This window comes from Peromyscus eremicus, chromosome 11 (genome assembly GCF_949786415.1).
Source record: "Peromyscus eremicus chromosome 11, PerEre_H2_v1, whole genome shotgun sequence".
Lineage (NCBI taxonomy): Eukaryota > Metazoa > Chordata > Mammalia > Rodentia > Cricetidae > Peromyscus > Peromyscus eremicus.
Window position 1 is genome coordinate 50,968,248 of NC_081427.1, and position 16,029 is coordinate 50,984,276.

At 43.2% G+C, this 16,029-nt stretch overlaps 1 protein-coding gene and 1 long non-coding RNA gene across 2 annotated transcripts in view; one reads left to right on the forward strand and one right to left on the reverse strand.

Moving 5' to 3' along the window:
* Positions 1 to 16,029, forward strand: part of Pik3r1 (phosphoinositide-3-kinase regulatory subunit 1) — a 72,906-nt gene that overhangs the window by 28,313 nt on the left and 28,564 nt on the right. The window lies entirely within an intron of this gene.
* On the reverse strand, positions 1,305 to 10,809 carry LOC131921463 (uncharacterized). Its single transcript, XR_009382011.1, has 3 exons — positions 10,717 to 10,809; positions 8,957 to 9,116; positions 1,305 to 1,345 (listed from the first exon to the last, which is right to left on the reverse strand). It is a non-coding gene; the product is annotated as an uncharacterized LOC131921463 (long non-coding RNA).

The following is a 16,029-nucleotide window of genomic DNA, read 5'->3' on the forward strand; positions in this document are numbered from 1 at the left end:
ACTTGGCTAAAAAGTTTGGGAAAGGAAAGACCATTTCCTCTGGCCTCAGGAGCACATTCAATGTGAAATATGACTGTTTTTAAAAGAGCCCAGTTTAAATTTATTTTGGGGTTATTTATTTGACTTGAAAAATAAATGGATCCAGTGCTTATAAAAAATGTTCAGAATCCTATTTAAAATAAAGTGATATTTTGCTAAGTTAGGCTAGGTGCTCCCAGCATGTGCTATTAATTAAAAGCAGCTGGGACTTTTAGGCATGCTTGCAAGTACCTACCATGAGCAGAGCTGTTGGAATCTGGTACACACATTTGCCTTACTGGAGTTCTTTATGGTAACTGGAACGCATGCTTCCTGCCTACTTCAGTGAAGTCATGTTCACACAGCATTAGACCGCGCAGGTGGAACATTTGCTTCCTGGGAAGAGTGGCTGACACAGAAACCGCTGAGCCCATCTGTGCCCACTCTAAGAAAGTGGCATTCTGTACCCCCAAGGGTCACAGTGTTAGGTTTTATACTTTTATAAATTTTGTTTTGTTTTATTGTATGTGTGATGTATGTATATGTTTGTGTTTTGTGTGTATTCACATTCATGCAGGTCTCTGTGTGTGTTGAGGTCAGAGGTCAGTGCCTAGTGTCTTCAGTCACTTTCTACATAAAAAATATGTATTTATGTGTATGAGTGTTTGCCTGCATGTATGGTATATGCACCATGTGCATTCTAGGTGCCTGTGGAGGCCAGAAGAGGATGCTCCATTCCCTGGAACTGGAGTAACAGGTGGTTGTTAGTTGCCATATGGGTGCTGGGAACTGAACCAGGGTCCTCTGCAAGAGCAGCTAGCAGTACCGACCACTGGGCCATCTCTCCAACCCTTCCATCCTACTTTTTTGTGACAGAAACTCTCTCTCTACCTGGAGCTCACTGATTAGGCTAGGTTAGCTGGCCAATGAACTCCGGGGATCCAGCTGCCAGAATCACAGACAGGTTCTTCCAGGTTTTTAATGTGGGTGTTGGGGATGCAAACTCAGGTCCCGTTGCATGTGCAGCAAACATTCCATGGACTGAGTGAGTCATCTTCTCACTCATGTTCCCAGGATCTCAAGAGATGTTCACATGTTGTCTATTTGGTCATCAGTATGGCCAGTCAATAGGGAATCTGCACATCTGAAAGAGATATGAGTCAGTATCCATCAATGTCAGAGCAAACTTCTGGGGACTCCTGTGAGGTCCCTATTCATCGGGCACAGCTACCAAAATAAAGCTTAGCCAGGAGAGATTCCCAAGAACGCATTAATTCTTCATCTACGTGGTCCATTGCTTTGTGTGGCCGCTTCCTCCTGTCTTCTCCTATCAGAATAGAAAAATGGAAAGTTTACTGAAAAGAAATTTGAGTTATGGATTTCAGATTGAAAAAGGACTGGAGGGGTTATCGATCCCCACCTACACTCTCCTCCCTAAAAGAAAAAAGTAAAATCATAGAAGGAGGAATGACATGATGTAGCGCTGAGATGTTGGGATCTTTTGCGTGTGTGCGTGCGTGCGTGCGTGCGTGTGTGCGTGCTTGTGTGTGTGTGTGCATCATCTGGGTGTTTTCAGTGTAAAAACTATGTAACAAAGGCTTAATTTTAGTGAAATTTTCAATTGAAAAATGATGCTGTCAAGACCCTAAGTCTAGGACTATAGAAATATCAGTTTAATCCGTAAATCATGGTTAGTCTTGGGTTGGTCTGAATGGACCAAGAAGTGTCTTGATTTCCAGTTGTAACTTAGGTTTTACTGTAATTCAAGAGATGACACCTTTGGAAGAACTTAACTGTTTTTTCGACCCACAGTCTCTTTTTTTTTTTTTTTTTTTTGTAGGTCTTAAATTTTATGGAATGCAGAGGTGCAGATTACCTCAGTTGCCTTTTACTTTTTTTCTTCCACGAGGCAAACAAAACAGTATCTTAAATTAAATCAGAGTTTCCTGAGGTTCTGGAATCTTATTCCTAAATTTTCCACTGGGTAACCTCCAAGGCCCTTTTGCCAGTGTCCCCGGCTGACACAGGCAAGTCGGGCTCTGACCCCAGGGATGGATTCGATGTGGCTCTGAGGCAGCATGTCTGGGGAGAGAGCCTTTGAGGGGAATAAATCCAGAAGGACCTGGAATGCTTTTAGCCATTGGGTTGCTACCGAGCTTTTTAGAACTTCTAAGATTTTTAAATAGATGATGAAATTTAACACCGTTTGATTGTCTAAAGTTAGCAGAGAAGCATCAGTCCTGGGCTTTCGAGGACACCTTCAGTCATCCTGAATATGTTGTCAAAGATTTTCCAATGCCACACATGTGGAAAGCTCACTTGTAGCTTAAAAAAAAAGGAAGTTAATGTGTTCAGGAACAAGTTCTGAAGTCAGGACCTTCCCAAAAACTTAGTTGGTATTCACTCTTGACCACCGATATTGGAATAATTTGATTACTTGGGTCAGCCTCCAGAGCAGCCTCACTGTCTGCTTTAGCAATGGAGCGAAGAACATCACTTGTTGGGTATAGCTTTGTGACTCTTACGGGACCAGGAGTTAATGGAACTCTGCCCTGCAGAATCATCCTTGGGGAACACAAGGCCGTGCTTAGTGATGGGGTGGAGGGAAATGCGTAAGCGTATTGAAGCTGTCTACATCTTCATCTCAGCCTCTCTGTTTACACAGCATTCTTTGAGCTTCTCGGGCTTACTCAGGCCCCACTGTGCTTCATCTGAAGGGAGGAAATCAGGATGAAAGTGAAAGGTGTCAGCTGACCCGCTCCCACACAGCACGGATCCTGTAGTCACTCACAGCTATTGTGGGGAGAGAGTCTAACTCGGAGAATATTCTTACCTCACCTTTTGGAGTATTGGGCTTTGCAAATTAGACAGAAAGGGTGAAGTTAGAGGGAATTTCATGGCTCCAGCGATCTGCATTTCCTTGAGTTCCCAATTCTGTTACTTGCAGTCCTAACTGATTGGGGCCTTGATGGCCAGTAGCTGCAGGGGCCTAGGCTTTGCAGCCTAAGTAACTTAGGGTCCTTGGGGGTACAGTTTTAGTATTTCTCTGAAGTACCTGCTTTCAGGAAGTCAGACCCTGAATTTGTAGAAGAGGACTCAGGGAAGTCTTTAAAAGCAAGTATCTGTTGATTCAAAATGGCTGAGTTCACAGTAAACTGATTTTCCCAACTAGACGTTTCCTGTTCCTTAATGGAAACAGTTTGAAGTTGCTTATTAGCTTAGTGTTTTCCCCATCCCACTCTGTGTTTGTCTTTAGTTTTGTTTTTTTTTTAAGAGTCTCTAAACACAATATATATAAAATCATTTTGTGATGTTTTACATGCAACATCAATTTATGGCTTGCTTCCTGTACTCCTATGGTAGTAAAGTTGATTCTGGTCAAGTGAGTAGGATTGCATATCTTGATCTCTAATATTAAATCCATTGTGTGGAGTGTTGATAATCTTAATTACATTTTTCCAGTGATTCCTATCAGTGAGCAGTCGTTTTTTTTCAAGGGAGACTGTTCCTCACGTCCTTACAGTGAGAACTGGGCTTGATACTCTGTGAAAACTGACCATGTTCTTGCTTCCCCATTTCATATTTCCTGTATCAGTGTGATGGATTTTTCTTTTAGTCAGTTAAAGAGGCAGGCTTTTGTGTGAGCAAAGGCCAGAGAGTACCTGCAACCTTGAGCTTTCTCATAGACTGGGGAGGATGGTCACTGGGAGGAAGGGCCAAGGGGCCCAGGGAGAGAAAATGAAGGAATGAATGAGACAGAGAGAATATGAATGAGTGAATATGGAAGAAGGAAAACATTGGCAAGTTAAAAGGGGTCTGGGAAAGAAGGGCAGTTGTTCAACAAGCACAAGCCCTGTGTTCTGCCTCATTGAATGGCAATTGCATTGAAGTGCATTCACTTGGATATTTGTGGCTCCGTGACCCTGCAGGATTTTGGGAGAGGTGGTACGTTGGGACCTATCTTGCAGTATAGAGCATCCTCAGGTATGGCCACTGTAGGGAGAGGTCAGAAGTACTTTATAGAGGCTTCTTGGCTACTGCTATGCTAGGTGTCACAGAAAGCTGGGATGCTGGGTGGTCTGGTCCAAGGCAGGAGTGGGCCTAGATCACCACCACATCTGGACTTGCCCTAACCTCCCTTGAGCATCTTGAGTTAGAGGAGCAATTAACCGAATTGGGAAGTTAGCGAAATACAGACGGGTGGATGACAAGCGGAACCATGAGGTTCCCTCCAGCTTCACCCCTTGTGTCGAACAGAAAGATGGCTGACACTACAGAGTAACCGTGAAGTTGGCCTCTTGGCTTAATGCGGTCATGGCAGCCAGGTGGAATATTTCATGCACAGGGTGTAAAATCCTTTGAATGTATTATGTTCTGCTTCTGCTTTTATACATATGCTGCCCAGTTACATTCTTCCTTCATTAGATGATTTTTGCAGAGTAGATTAACATTTCTAACCGACCATTTACCGCATAGCCTTTTTTTTTTTTTTTTTTTTTTTTTAATTGAGAGGAGACTCTATGCCTGGAATAGCTACTCGCTGTTCTGTGTTAGTTGTGCCTGTTCAGGCACTCCATGCACGCAGCATCTGCCACCCAGGAAATGACATTTCTAAGGGAGATTCCCTGTGGAAAACACAGCTTTCTGTTCTTTTCTTGCTGCTTCCCCTGAATAATCATTTTTTTTTTTAACGTGGTGTCTTTTGTTAATTTATAACATGTGATCCAAGATGAGAATTGTCTGTAATTCTGGTTTCTGCTGCCCCCCCCCCCCCCCCCCCACGAACACCTTGCCCTCAGAGAGAACAAAAGACACTCACCTGTTTAAAAGAAACTCTCTTCTGGGCCCAAACTATGAATAGATATTTGAGTTATGAAACTCATCGTTTCTAGTCGAGGAGGAGCTGGGTCGACGCTTCGCGGCCATGTACTTGTAAAGAGTCAGGTTCGAGGACAGAGCAGCAGGCAGCTACCTCGTGCGAGAAGACTGTGTCGCAGCGTAAGGAGCGGCAGGCAGCATGGCTCTGCTGTTCTCTTTAGCCATCTCTTTCTTGTTGGTGTTTCCAGACTTCGTGCAGCTTAGACTTAAGATTGTAACCACCACCCTTGAAAAATAGTTCTATGTCTTTATAAGAATGAGGTCATTAACCTAAACGGTCTATAAAGACTGAACTGGTGGCGACTGTGCTATAAAAATGTACACCATTAGACCGTCTTATCAAGAAGAAGCACAGCTCATGAAGGTACCTGACTCTGCCTCTAATATTGGTAGATATTTCTACCTCCACCCCTTTTATATTGTAACTTCTGTTCGTTCGTCTTTCAGCCATTATGGGGCATGTTAATGACCCCTAATTTTATAAATGAAATTATTGCAGCTCATATTGTCCAGATGTGAACCTAAGCAGACTGTGGGCTTTCTGGCTTAATGGCTAAGCGATGCCAGCCTTTCCCAGGTAATTGAACCTTCTGTCATGTGCAGTCAGCAGACAGTGGTCTCGAAACAGGAGGCACACAAACTTCCTGCTCATTTTAAGGAGAAGCCAGGAGCAGATGGATGCATCATCAGATGCAACCACTTTGTTAATCAGAGCATTTCACTACAGCCCTGCTGATGTCCTGACCTCATGCTGGACACCATGACAACCTCTGGACAGCTGATTTAGTAAGTTCTTAGTAGGCTCTTTGCTTGTGTCAAGTGCTGTGGGTGCTCCCAGCTCCCACTCAGCTCAGCCCAAATGCTTGCCCAGGAGGGCTGAGCCGTTTTGAGTGGTTATGTGCCATCAGTAGAAGTGCACCTTCCTATTTGACCCTCCTGTAACACTACAGTCTAGTCCCTCATTTGTTTGTCTTAGTAATTTTGATTTTTAAACGACTACCTTCCCAAGATAACCAAGGTCGCGCTGAGAAAGACTGGAGGACTATTTGAAAAAGCACCACTGCCCACTCCAGGGTCTACCATGCTCAGGTCACAGCCACATTGAGCTGCTGGCAGGTCGCTGTTCTTGACTGAGCTGGTTCTGAGGATGACATGGGTAGAAATGTAGCCTATACAATTCCTACTTAATTCTTTTTATCTGTTATATGTTGAAGTGGCCATATTTCATATTTATGAGAGTAGGTGAAAGATTAATGTAGCTACTACAAAACTCAGTTACATACCTGCTTCCATTCAAAGCCCCTGTTGCAGACCCTGACGTGGTCTGGAGTCTACATGGGGACCGTGTGATGTGTTCCGTTTGATTTCTTTTCAGATCTGACTTTTCCCTTCCAGAGTGAATGGTCAGTTGGGAAAGGACAGAACTGTGCCCACAAGCTGTTGTCACGTTGTGATTTTCAGGAGTGAGGAGAGGTGAATGTCACCATGATGGAGCCTGTTCCCATTGGGTAGCCAACAGTCAGATATGCTGTGCATTGTGTGAACTCTTAGGAAAAGAAGAATGTGTTCCGTAGGGAGCCAGACCAATCAGGGAGGCGTTCTCACCTTCCCAAGTCAGTTTTTGCCCACAGAACCATGTCTAACTTTGCCGTCTGGCTCTGGACTGTCCGTTTTTTGAAGGCACTTGGTACACAGGGAGTCCCTCGAATTGAATGTTGGCTCTGACCGGTTCAGTTCTGTGAGACTGAACTCAGTCAGCCGTCTCCCCCTCCTCCTAAATACAGGGATTACAGAGCTCTCCTCACAGGGTGGTGGACGACTGAAGTCGGAAATTTCAGTTAAAGCTGCTCAAGCCCAGCAGTGCAGAACACAGCACATGTTAAAGGCATCACAGTGCTGGCCATGGGCTCTTGTCATGGTCGTCCCTACAGTTCAGTTGCTCTGGGCTCAGTGGATTGTTTCTGATCTTGTGTGGCTTGGGATTATTTTCCATGACCACATTTTGAAGAAGGTACGATTTTTCTGAAGAATTCAATAACTGAGCGGCAAGTTTCCTCTGGGGAACACATAAACTCAGAAAGCCCTAGGGCCTGGGGGTCAGGGTAGGTTCCTCGGGGTCACCCACCTCTACCTACCGTCACTGACTAGTTCATAGGCAGTTTGTCCTCCTCTACCCCTTTCTCTCAGAGCCCAGCAGTGCTGCTGGACATGCATTGGTCAGAAATCCAAAGGCATCGAAAGAGATGACTTTGAGAAATAACTCAAGTGTGGAAGAGGGAGGAGGAGGACGAGAGAAAGATAAAAAGGTCATATGGGAAGAGAAGCGCTCTTGGACCTCCGCTGTACCATCAGGGGCCCTTGGTGCCCACACCCGATCTCTCTGAGTCCCTTTCCCAAGCACCAGGTGAGACTGATGGACTTTTCCAGGCTGCTGTCACCCCTCCAAGAGGTACCCTGAGTGTGCAGTGTGGTTTGCAGGTCAGAGACTGCTCCGTCTTCCCTCCCTTGCTGGCTTTATGCTCTTCTCAGTTCCCTGTTCTTCCCTCCCCACGCGTCAGCACACGCAGAAGCTCCACTGTCGTCGTCATCATCGTTGAGGTCCGATTTGGAGCAGTCACTACTTATACACTGGCCTCCTGTCTTCCACGAGGTCCACGTAGGAAGCCACCAGAATCCTTCAGTCCCTTTGTGTGGACTGCTCATTGTGGCAAAGTGAAAATGTGTACCTAGTTCGCAGACGCCCCTTTGAGCCCCATACCCTGGGTTCAGAATGACAGGGCATTGTAACGAGATGATGTGTCAGGAATTGGCTGCCACTCTCGCACTTTCTCACGTGCGGCGCACACACATCTGAAGTAACCTGGACGGGGTGCTGACGCCAGCTGTCCTCCGGGCACCTCCCATTGTCGCCAGAGTTCCAGTAGCACAGCAGCGACTGAGAACACACAGTTACTTTTTAAAGTGATTCATGGGCATGCAAAATACAAATTGAATTATTTTGTATTTAGCTAGGTTGTTTCCTCTCCAAATCCTAGAATTTCAGAACTAGAAGCCGGTTGAATACAGCTGATCATATTAATCCTTGGTCATTTCACTCAGCTGCATGAATGTGGCTCAGAGATACTGAATGTTTGGTCCAGAGTTACCTGACTCTCATTGCCCATAGAGAAACCAGAAAGCATCAAACACATCCTTCACTTCTTACCTTTTTGGATTTTTTTTTCCAGGATGTAATGAAATTGTGCCCAGAAAAGGATCTAAGCATGCATGCATGCATACATACATACATACATACATACATACATATACATACATACATAAATAGAAGTCACAGAGAGGGTACAGCTGTTTTTTGTTTCTTAACCCCTTCCTGGTTTCTTTGTTAGAGTCTAACAGTTTGTAAGTGGCCTCAAACAATAATTTGTGAATGAAAATATTTGTCTTTAGAAGGCTGTTACAAAAGCAACCAACAGGCGGAGCCCTAATGCAGTCGTGGGGTGATTTCTTTTAACTTCTCTCCTTTAACAAAGTTGCCGAAGCGCTCTTGGAGCCAATTGAAAACATCTGTTGTTTTATTTATAGCTACAATTTCTAAGAAGCCTATTCTATAGCAGTTGAAAAAGGAGTTGACAGCTCATAAATTCATAAAGTTACCGAGGCTAATCTCATAGAACAAAATGTACAAAACTCCTTCCCATGGTGCGGGCACTGCCACTTCCTGTTCAGCCCAACAGAGAAGTGGCGGCTGTAGGGAGGAGGGTGGGGTGTGTGTGTGTGTGTGTGTGTGGAGGGGGGCGGCATGGAAAGGGTCTTCTCTGAGATGCTAATGGCAGAAAAGCACCCCACAGCGAAAGCAGTGCCTTCCCCGACGACGCCTGGCCACCAGACTGAGTCATGGGTACTTTTTCATTAACAACATCCCAGGTATTTCCATTTATAGAAAATCAACATTTCCCCACCGTTCCCACTTGCAGCCAGGAAGTTTCAGCTGTGTCCTGTCTGCAGGACACCGTGTTTCCACTAAGAGCCAAGGTGTTGATTAAAAAGCCGGACTGGTTACCTCCTACCCGGAGTTGGGCTTCTTTTACTTCTTCTCTTCTCGCAGTTAGCTCCTCTGTATCGACTTGACCACTTCACCCCCACGGACTTTTAAGCAGTTATTACAACGCGCACACTCCTCAAATGTCCCCTCCCCGTTAGTTGGCTTATTCTGAGAATCTCTGGTGGAACAAGGTCAGATATAATCAATATATACTTAATATTTTGCTACAATTCTATCTGCAGTGCTTCCTGGTAGTGCAGTTAAGAAAAAAAGATTAGCCAGACAAAAATAACTCACCGAAACTTAGTACTAATTCCAAATGGAGGTGTTTTGAAGAGGATGTGTTGATACACTGCATCTTCTGCTTCAACCGACTCATTTAACAGTCTTAACACCATAACCAAGCTAAGTCCGTCCGCTTCTTTAGTGAAGAGGTGGATACATTTTTGTTCATTTATTTGATGAACATGCCATCTTTTTAAATGGGAAAATGTATTAGCCCACCAGAATTAATGGCCTGGAGCAGAAGTGGTAAAGGCATATTGCTTCATTTCTTTCAAACCGTAACCTTCATGCTATTAAGGTTGTGTTTACTTTTATCTCAAGATTGTTTGCCTTTATTAGATGGAGATAGCACAGTTTTCTACCTGTGATTTTTTTTAAAAGGTTTTGTTAATGAAGAAGTCTGACTGACAAGCTTGTTTTCTCATGTATTTCTCCCATTTTATAGAGAATTTTCCGTTCAGTATTTGAGTCTTTCATCTTTCTTGCCCATTCCACACACAATCCATCTTTCTCTTGCTCTTTCCCTTCTGATAGCCTAGTCACTGTATTATTATTTCATTTTTATTATCTATTTTACATGGATGAGGGTTTTGCCTGCCTGCATGTCTGTGTACCACAGGCATATACTGCCTTCAGAGGCCAAAAGAAGACATTGGGTCTGCTGGGACTGGAGTTATAGTCATGATGAACTATCATGTGGGTACTGGGAATTGAACCCGAGTCCTCTGGAAGAGCAGCCAGTGCTCTTAACCACTGAGCCATCTTTTCAGACCCTGGTATTATATTATTTACTGGACCTCTCCTCCACCTGATGATTCACAAAGAGTCCTTCATATTTTGCCAAATATGATAAGTTGGCCAGTTATTTTTAGCTGAATAAACCCAATGACATTCTTGAGGAAGAATGTGCTTAGTTTAGCCTTATGAGAAAAATATTTAATAAATGCTGTCCTGAAAATATTTAGCCTGGCTGAGTGGGCTGGCAAAATCTCAAACCTGATAAAGCAGGAGCAGTGGTGAGAGCCGGCCCACCACCCCAAGCCCGGTTTGAACAAACATGCTCCTTGTCACCAAGGCCTGTAAATGTTGCTAGGGTCATTTGTATCAGTCTCTTGCAGAGCTCTTTGCACCCTCTGCCCTTGGCTGTGTAACCTCCAGAATGCACAAAGTGGACCTCCCAAGAAAGCAAGCTGGATCCATTCAAGTCAGTTTGCCATTTCCTGTTGTAGTGACTTTGGGGCAATCGCTTCATTTTTTTAAAATCTTACTTTCCTCATCTATGAAATGGGGGCAATTATAGGACCTCCTAAGGCTCTTCAGATTCTCATGGAGAAAGTGTCAAGCAGTTTCTCACACTAACTGTTTAATACTTGGAAGCCATTGGTAGCAGTGGTGACTGGCCTCCACTGCTTCTCCAATGCCCTATTTTTCTCTCTGCCTGCTCTCCAAACCACATACCAAATCTAAGGAGTCTTTTCCTTGGCTGGACTTACCTTGGGACCTCAGTCAGGTTGTGACTCATGTCATCCTTCCTCACAAGTTGAGGTCCTTTGTCACCGAGGTCCATTGTAACACCAACCTATGAAGAAGTGTATGTAGGCAAGAGTTATCAGTATCAGGAACCAGAGCATCTAGCTCTTAGCATGCTTTTCTCTCTACATTTGGTACACTCATCCTCAATTCTTGCTCCTTGAAAGTGTGGTCTGAGATCTTGCAGCATGGGTATCATCTGCAAGCTTGTGGGAAATGCAGAATCCCAGGCCCTCCGCCACACATACTTAAGAATTGTCGGTATGCGCGTGAAGGCTTGGACAGCACTCCCGTAAATCACTGTCAGAAGCATCCTGACACACAGAGATGTTTACTAAATACTTAAAGAGTTTGTATTTTGACTGACTTTTCCTAGACAGAGGGACTTTTTTTTTCACTTTATGTATGGTTGCTGATACATGAGCTCAGATTATCATAGAACTTTAGTAAGGTCTGGTAACTGGGTGAAGACCTAGTCTAGGAGCCTCTTCCTAGCTTGGACATGACCTCCTTCCATGCATCCATCCTCCCCTGGAAAGGATGATGAGAACACAAATCTCATCGTGAAGGACCTACCCCCATGACCTCTAAACTCAATAACCTTCCAGAGACTGTCTCTGAGTATCATCACTTTGGGGTGGGTGTTGGTACCTCAGAGGGCTTCAACCTATGAATTATGGGGACCATGATACAGTCCATGACAACTAATTTGTGCCTCTTACCTTGAGATGCACCAAAAATATTTATAACATTTTTGGCAAAATATTAATTGTAGGGTCTAGGTGGAACATAGCCAGGCATTCGCTGACCAATTCAAGTTTCCAGTATATTTTCAGTATGTAAATGTCAGAGAAAAGGCCTGGCTCCCCGGGGTTCCTAGGGTGGGATTTGAGGGTTCCTTTTTGCCTCTAATTTCCATCCAGGCTTTCTTAAAACTCTCAGTACTGTTCAGCTGGACCACTCTGCTTCTTTGGCAGTTTTTCCTTCTCAAGCTCTGCCCTCCCTTGGCCTGCCAGCACCTGCTTCTGCGTGGTCAGTGGTTGCTAGCCTAAATCAGATGTCTTTCTGGCCTCTGATGTCACTGTGATAACTTTCTGTCCCATCCATTTCCTCTAAATCGCCTTTGGGGCTTTTTTCTTATGATCGGGCTTCACTGTAGCATTTGTAACGTGTTTTATAAGTTTGACTCTGAAATTGATTATCAGGTTCATGTGGGAGAGACATGAGCATTGCTGTCAGCTCCCGGTCATCTAGTTCTGCTGTATGCCCCTTCCTCCATCTGCTGCCAATGGGGGCTCCTATTGCTTCACTGTGCACGGTGCTGGTTATTTGTACATCACAATAGCGTGAAAGCCGAGGAGAACATATTTACTGTCTAGCTGGGGGAGAATATACACACACTGATGCTGCCATCAAGGTGGCTGTGCTTAAACCCACCAGTAAATATTATGGGCGTCACCTTATGGGATTGAGTATCACATGTCTTATGCAGCTCTTAAGTGCAGCTACCACTGAAATTTGGGAACCTTGAAAGGAAATTTTGGAAAACATAGGTTTCTTTCCCTAGCCAGAGACCAGTGGAGAGAGAATAGGCCCAAGCAGAATGCATGTGCACTACTTAGGAGTTTATGACATTGACCAAATGACTTAATTTCTCTACATCTATTTCCTTGCCTTTTAAATAAAGAAGAATAAAGAGTAGACATCTTTGAACTGCTGTGAAAAATAAATAAGAGCATGTGTGTGAAATAGTGTGGGGACACGGCTCCTAGCTGGTGTCATTAACAGTCCTTCATTCACTCATTCAACAAAGAGCCAAGTGCCTACCATGTGCATGAAATGTGATTGTTTTTTTTCCCTCCCCATCCCCATCTCCCCATTCTTTCCTTTATGGGACATCTGAGTCATGCTACAAATGACGTCTTTCTAAGCCAATGGACCAAAAGACCAACTTCCTTATAAATCACTGGCCTCTGGAATTCCTTGGATTCAACTATAATTTATTTTCTGGTGTGTGTGTATGTGTGCACACGCGCTCACTTTCTTCCCTATTTACCTCCTGCTCAGCATTTTAATTTGCTGTGCACTGTGAGTTGTCATCTTTACATCAGATTCCAATTTAGGTGATAAGGATCACAATTAATTAGCCTGCCGGTCAGAGATTAAGTGTAACCTTGTGTGGGCTTCAGTATTCTTTCTAGTCACTTTAAGGCTTTAGCAGAGGCAGAGCTGTGTGCCCGCTTGTTCTTCATAAGACCTTTGCCTGCCATTTCTTTCTGCCAGTCTGTTATGTAGAAATAAAAGTAAGTGGGCGGAGTCTCCCATTCTCCCCTTGAAGGGATAGGGGAGATGAACACGGAGCTAGGAAGAACTAAGAAGTGCAGGGTAGCTAGCTACAAGGACTTGCAGACTTCAGTTTAAATCTATGAGCAGTTTTGAAAAATTCCATGTTAGCAGTTACCTCTGAAAACAATGTGGCCATGCCTGAAGATTTCATTTCGTATCAGTTCCCATTTTTCATTGCCTGCACTTTTATCTTCCCGCTCCTCCAAAGAAAAACCCATCTTGTTTCTGGAAGCTTAGTATAATTTATTACACCATCGTTCCAACTTAGTTTTTCCTTTACACTCAGAGAACTGAAGTCAAACAATTCAGACAGATTAGTGTTATGGCCCTTATTGGGGAGAAAATATGATAAATTAAAAATAATATAATATTTGAGTTGACTTCTAAAGGTACTGAGTATTATTTATAGAACAAGAGGCAAAATGTTAATATCTACTGTCAGACATGTTCCCCTCCTTTAAGAAGTACTAAGAAAAGTTTCTTAATATTATGTATAGATAGTTCTGGTCTTAAATTTTGACATCATGAATGAATATTTAAAAATCTATTAATGAGGCTGGAGAGATTGCTCAGGAGTTAAGAACATTGTCTGCTCTTTCAGAGGATCTGAATTCAGTTCCTGGCACCCACATGGCAACTTATAACCATCAGTAACTCCAGTTCCAGGGGATCCAGCGCCCTCTTCTGGCCTCCTTTGGCACCAGGCACACAAGTGGTGCATATATTGACTGACAGACCAACATTTATACGTGTAAAAACAAAACCTTTTAAATCTGTTAATCATAGTAAAGATTCCTTGAATAATTCCAATATTAATAACGATTGTGCTTTCTATACCCTGAGTACTGTGTCCACTGAGGATATGTTGTTCACTAATCATTACTAATTCATAAAATTACTCCCATTTTACAGATGAAAAAACTCAGGTCCAAGTTAATTAACTTGTCCAAGATTACTGTCGGTACGTGGTACCACAAGGCTGGAAACCCATGTCTCTGTGCTTTTCATCATAACAGCAATACTGATGAAACCAGTGTGTACCAAAATTAATGAACCTTTTTTTACTTTGTTTTTATTTTTTAGTGTTAACTGTCTTGCTCAAAGAGCACACCAGCTTTTGATGTGGTTTGCAGCTCACAGAGCTTAGCAAGTTTGAAGTCCGAGGTATTAGCTCTTACAGGTAGATAGTATGAACGTGCTTATAGAGTTTGTTTAAGGAAAGAATTGGGCTTGCTTTGATTTGTGGCCACTATTTTTTTTTTTCTTTTGAAGTCACAAGAGAAAATTGTTTCAGACAGAAATAAAGTTTGGATTCAGCAAGTCAGTAGACAATTTAACATCTTGATTTAATATCAGTTCCCATTTGCATATATCCTTTCTTTCCTGTGTATTTCAAGTTACATTTTGAATGGTAACGAGCAGTTTTTTTACACACTTCCAAGCTGCTCCCATTAGGAATGAAATCCTTGGCTTGGGCAGTCTCTGCCGTTTTGATGTTTCTCCTTAAACTTTCCACTCAGTCCTGCCAGGCACCAACTTTAAAATGTCTTTTTCTTTTCTTTCTTTTTAATTTTTTTTTTTAATGGAGAATGCCTCCAAAAGGTGCAGCTGTGTGTTGGTTTCATCTTGCACTTAGTGGTGTTGGCACCATTTAGAGCACACAATGCTCCTATCTCCCACACACCGCTGGTGCCTAGGAGTGTTGAGGCTTGCCCGAGTAAGTAGTTTGGGCAGGGCTTCAGTTTGGAGAGAGTCTCTTCTGTTCTGTGTGATTGGTTGTCACCAAGGCCTGCAGAGAGAGCAAACAGAAAATGCAGCCTCCGTTGAAGCATGAGTAATTTCTTCTATGACCTAGGGCTCCCTGGTTCATCGGAGTTCTTGTGAGTGTGAAAGGCAGGCTGACCCTGACCGAGTCTGCCTTTCTTTAGAAATTATACATGGGTTAGATTCTCCCCTTTCAGACCTTTTGGCTGTTTTCACATTGCTTCTTTTTCCTTGCACAACCTTGACTGCTTCCAGTGAAAAATGATTTGGCTAAGTGAGAAACTGGGCTTGGATGTGCCAGGAAGTCCACAGATGTTTCCAGATGCTTGAGAATGAACGTGATTCCGCAGACCTGAGACAATGCATTATGTCGAGTTTCCGAATCAAAGTGCATTCCTTTTCAGGTTAAGAATATCTAGAAAAATCACATCAAATGGAATTTATATGTAAAATTTAGAGGTTCGTGCTGCTAATTTGCGTTTTGCTTGCTAGCCCCAACCTATATGTTCTGTAGTTTTTTTTAAAACTAACTTTTGGTACCATTAGGATTTTTCAGACTATGATTTGATGATTCATCATGGACTAATCAACAACTTACCAAGCTTAGTCATTCCCAGTAATTGCTGCTTCCTGCTGGAATCTCCTCTGATGAAATCTAATGATAGATATATAGGTCTAGTGCATTGAATGGAATTCGAGAATAGTTGGGTTTCGGATTATTGAGGAAAATAACATTTGTTTTAGAATGTTGTTTAGAATTCTAGTGATAACCCCATTGTCTAAAGCGGGCGACAGGCACTTGCCGTATTACCTGTGTCTGAATGTTTCAGAGAGGAAGCGCATTGAGTGAGAGACCTTATACTAAGGAATAGGAAATCCTAAAATTGTTGTTCTTTTGATTGTCTCACCTTGTAAATGTTGCCTTTTAAAGTTTCGATTGCAAAATCTCGATCAGCTTTGGTGATTGACGCCTTTGCACAGTAAAGCTTCTTCTGTCTTAAAAAAAAAAAAAAAATTCAGCTAGACATTCACGGGACACAGTGCAAACCGGAGAACTTCTACTTCCTATACGTGTGTACAGCGGTTTGAAAAGGCCAGTGTTCCCGCAGATGTTTGGTGACCATGGCCATCACAGTGGCTTTCAGAAACATCAGTATGAGTGAAAC